The sequence below is a fragment of the Limulus polyphemus genome, unplaced genomic scaffold (assembly GCF_000517525.1).
Source record: "Limulus polyphemus unplaced genomic scaffold, Limulus_polyphemus-2.1.2 Scaffold862, whole genome shotgun sequence".
In the NCBI taxonomy this organism is placed as follows: domain Eukaryota; kingdom Metazoa; phylum Arthropoda; class Merostomata; order Xiphosura; family Limulidae; genus Limulus; species Limulus polyphemus.
The window spans coordinates 116605-121885 of NW_013666472.1; the positions used below are offsets into that span (position 1 = coordinate 116605).

General features: G+C 36.6%; 1 protein-coding gene across 1 annotated transcript in view; it reads left to right on the forward strand.

Annotated features, from left to right (window-relative positions):
* Positions 1 to 5281, forward strand: part of LOC106460916 (TWiK family of potassium channels protein 7-like) — a 109029-nt gene that overhangs the window by 38381 nt on the left and 65367 nt on the right. The window lies entirely within an intron of this gene.

Below are 5281 nucleotides of genomic sequence, written 5' to 3' on the forward strand. Positions count from 1 at the left end.
TTCATTATAATGAAAATAATTGCAATAATATTTACTTATGTTACAAAAATGGAAAAGTTTTGCACTGTCAGCATTTTTTTAAATCTATGGAGTAAAATATTGTATCAAATTTAACAAGCAGTACTTTTATGACATTAAATATTACAATAAGAGAAACTCTACCACAAAAAATGTGAGCCATTACCTTGAGCACTGTAACAAAGTAACAGTCTGAGAAGACTGCTTTCTCAAATATCTGCTCAACGCACGGTGACAAACGGTCTGAGAAGAAATAATTCTTGTAAATCAAGCAGTGTGGCAAATCTAAAATAATTACAACAAACAATGTTTGCTGAAACGTTGCTTAGTGCACTATCATAAAGGTTTTTCCTAAAATAAGTGTTCAACCGTTCAGTGCTGATGTACCAAATTACTAGCTATCTTATTAAGATCAACCTGTTCTAACACACATTTAATTACATACGCTAAAATGAAACTGATGTTTGGTGTGTCAGGTGATTGTTTAACCAAAATTCCAGTCGTATCTTGCTCTGTGCGATTGTGGATTCTTTCTAGCAGCAGCCCTCCAGTGGCACAGCGGTATGTCTGCGGACTTACAACGCTAGAAACCGGGTTTCGATACCCGTGGTGGGCAGAGCACAGATATCCCTTGTGTAGCTTTGTGCATAATTAAAAACAAACAAACAATTCTAGCAACAGCGTTATTACGAATAATCGTTTATTTTACTGGTTGTTCCAAAATATCTGTCATTAGAGACTGTCGAGAATGACAGCCAAAAGAGAATATATTGCCACCAGAAAAAGCTCTGGCCTACAACTTCTGATGAGCTTATAAAGTTCAACAGACATTAGACTGTGCCTCACGTAACTAAGTCTTTCAAAGATGGTGAAAATTCTCCAACCACACCATGGGAAGCACATTATGAAAACTGTGATATGACAACCGGCAACCAGGTGTAAGGCTGGTTGTCTTAGATGCAAGCAAAAAACATCCTTCTTGTTTGTTTCAAAAGTATAAGCTGGTGTGGAAAACGTTCTCTTAGTAATGTCAAGTATAACATAGAAATGTGCCCTAGAGGAATGTTAAAGTGTCACTGCAATAAGTTATTGTTTTAAATTTCGCTCAAAGCTACTCGAGGGCTGTCTGAGTTAGCCGTCCCTAATTTTTAAGTTATAGATTAGAGGGAAGGCAGCTATTCAACACCACCCACCGTCAGCTCTTGGGCTACTCTTTACATACGAATAGTGGGAATGACCGTCACATTATAACTCCTGAATAGATAGCATTTTCAGGAACTGGATCCGAACCCTGAGTCGAATGCCCTAACTACCGGTCCATGCCAGGCCCACTGCAATAAGGTTGCGAAGTGACGAAATATTCAATGCTTATTTACAAATACATAATAAATCAGATGACCGAATCTTTACTAAATAATTACAATTATAATTACAGATGTAGTTGGAAAAGGATCATTGCAACACGGCATCAACACGAAATGATTGGCGGTTCTATGAGTTGTTACAATATGTAATACTGCAAAAAACAAGCTGTCAAAACAGTAATAGTATCTTTGTAAAAATGACTTTAGTTTTTCAACAGAAAATATTGGGTATCAAATTAACTGTTATGTATATTCTTGATGTATTGGATTTCATAATGTGCATTTTTGCAATTGCAAAAAACAAACAAAACACAAAACGGACAGTAGGTACATGGTTCAGATTTGTGTATACTGACAAAAGCATGGATTTCCTTAAATGTACAATACACGAGTATACAGAGGCCAGTTGGCTGACTGCCGAATATCAAGAGAGAAAATAACCAGAAACCATGACTTATAGTGTAAGACTGTACGTAAATAGCGAATCTACAGCACTCTTGGATTCCTCTCAGTTTAAATAATATTAAAATGATCGAGAAACAGTAGGCTCCCTCCCTCCAAAAGAGTTCGTGCTGGGAAGCTCTAAAGAATTAGGCAATTCATTGCTTTATTGATTTACGGTTTTGATATTGGCATAGATTGTCTTTGGGAAACTTCGTTTGAGATGAATTTTTATTGTATTTTCAGCTATACTGATTTCGTCCTTAAACATTTGTGTAGATTGTCTCTTTGTAGTCGTCTTTATTGGTTTTGTTCTTATTCTTCAAGCACTTTTCATCAGCTGGAAAGTCCAATAAAAAATTGTAAGGTGTGATAAAATGCTCTTAGTAAATAAGGTTTGAAGGTCATCATCCTAGTTTGCTGTAAAGATGCATTGCCCATATTCAAAGTTCAATATTTGTCACACTGCATTAAGAAGTAATATGAGTGTAGGCTTTCCTAATAGCTTTCCAGCTGTTAGTTGAATACCTTCCAAGCCATCCTCGGTCACACTGCATTAAGAAGTAATATGAGTGTAGGCTTTCCTAATAGCTTTCCAGCTGTTAGTTGAATACCTTCCAAGCCATCCGCGGTCACACTGCATTAAGAAGTAATATGAGTGTAGGCTTTCCTAATAGCTTTCCAGCTGTTAGTTGAATACCTTCCAAGCCATCCTCGGTCACACTGTAGCCAAAACACGTTCTTTAAACCAAACATTATCGCTTTAGATAACCAACCGTACTTTTTTGACGTTCATTATTTTAGTGTGTTTCGTAAAGCTACACAAAGGGCTATCTGAGCATAGTACGCACCTCATTCTAAGTTGAAAGCTAGCCAACAGCACTCACCGCCGACTTTTGGGACACTTATCATTTGACCGAATAGTGGGATTTGAGCGTAACTCCTTTAATGGACGCATAGCCACAAAGTAAAGAGAGCGTTTTACGGCCACGGGATGCAAACGTGGAATATTCGGAAAGTCAGGATGCAAACTGTTAGGTCATGCCTGGTTCCACTTTTTATTTTAACATTAATATATATTTATTTGGATGTATCTGTTAGATTCAATGAACATTTTACACTATGGGTAATGTCTGTTGCTATGCATTTATGAATTTCTTTTCTAAAACGTTAGGTACAGAATCTACCAAGTTTAATAATCCATACGAAGACATTTTGGCATCTCAAAAAGTTATTTTGCCCTTATAACACTACTTGAGAAATATTAGAATATTAAAAATGAGAAATGTGGTAATGATTTCGAAAACATCTTGAAGCTTTTTAGTGTTGCCAGCTACAAGCTAAATCATGTTTGACATGATTAAGAAAACTGGAATTATTACAAGGCATATATTGGAACATGAATGATATCAGAAACTTATGATAATGTTGTAGGGGAAACATTTTAAAGAACATTAGTGCTGCGTTGGCAGATACATATATCAACATCTATTGTTGAAACAAATGAAGCTTATTTAGTTAGGATGAATATTTCTTTATCACGGAGCTTATTTTCATATCTAGCAACATTTAGAAAACAACACAAAAACAAAATACTGCTTTCCTGTTTTGTTGGAACGTTTTCTTATTGTTCAGTAATCACTCCTTTAACGTTTTACGCCAGATTGTATTGTTTATAGCCTTATTTTTTTCTTCTCCTATTTCTACAATTTAATTATTGGGTCGTCCAGTTTAAGTCAACTGGGTTTTACAGCTCAGTAATCATTCTTTTAACGTTTCACGCCAGATTGTATTGTTTATAGCCTTATTTTTTCTCCTGTTTCTGCAATTTAATTATTGGGTCGTCCAGTTTACGTTAACCGGGTTTTATAGCTTAGTAATCATTCCTTTAACGTTTCACTCCAGATTGTATTGTTTATAGCCTCATTTTTTTTCTTCTCCTATTTCTACAATTTAATTATTGGGTCGTCCAATTTAAGTGTACCGGGTGTGGTATATTAGTTAGTGTATCCTAAATGTGAATCCGAAAGCTCTTGATTCACTTCCCATTGTCACAAAAACGCACTCCGCACTTTTCAGTCGCAGGTTCTATTTAAGAATGATGGTTAAACACCAATATTCGCTGAGGCAAGAGTAGCCCAATAATTGACTGTGGGTGATGTTGCCTTTCCTCTACCCTGTCAGCTCAAAATTAAGGACGACTATGCGCAGATAACCCTTTTGTAGCGTTGTGCGAAAATTTTAAACGAATCTATAAACCACTAGAGATTATATCAATCTTATTGTTTTCTATTTTTCAAATTGCACATTTTTTAAAAGATTTGCATTGATTTACTGCTGGATAATTGTATTAGGTCGTCAAGAAATTAATGTCGCGTTTTGGAACACTTTAATTAACTACCACCAAAAAGCGTACATGACTTATAATAGTTAAACGAACCGTCTAAACGTCACGTTAGTGTAGCCTATACAATGTGTAAAGTTTAGGATACTCTAATCCCTTATAGTGATGTTACACGACGAGACACACATTCGGCATGTAATGCTATTTGAATACAAGAAAGGAAACAATGCATCTGTAGCTACAAAGAATATCAAAGAAGTTTATGGAAATGTTTTGAACGTTTGTAAGTGTCAACGATAGTTCAACAAATTTAGGTGACTTTAGCCTTAAAAACTGTGATGGCAGGGGCAGACATATTGGAATTGATACTGATGCTCTGAAAACCCTTGTTGATTCTAACCCAAGGCAACACACTCGTGAAATGACCCTGAAATTACATGTCTCTCATGAAACAATACGTAAACATATAAGGAATATGGGAAAACTCCATAAAGAAGGTGTTTGGGTGCCACACGAACTCTCCGATGATAATCGTTTTCAACGTGTGAACGTTGCTTCGTCTTTTCTGTCGCGTAATGCGCGTGAACCATTTTTGAATAGAATTGTCATCGGTGATGAAAAATGGATTCTCTATGCGAATATTAAACGCCAAAAACAATGGCTCAGTCCTAGACAAAAACCACTTCCGACCCTAAAACCTGGACTCCATCCACAGAAAGTGATGCTTTGCATTTGGTGGGACGGCAAAGGAGTAATTCATTTCGAACTGTCAATGCAGAGATCTATAGTCAGCAACTGGAACGTTTAAATCAAGCTCTTCAAAAGAAACGCCCTTCACTCGGTCAATCGAAAAGGTGTTCTTCTTCTCCACGACAATGTACGTTCACATGTGGCACGTTTGACGCTACACAAGATTATGGAGTTGGGTTGGGTTGGGAAGTTCTCCCCCTCCCACCATATTCTCCAGATATGGCACCATCAGATTACCATCTCTTGCGTTCTCTGCAACATCATCTTAATGGGAAAACGTATGCAAATGTGGAATGCGTTAAAGAGGACATCGACATGTGTTTTTGCTTCAAAGCCAAGTGATTTGTTTAATCAGGAAATTAAC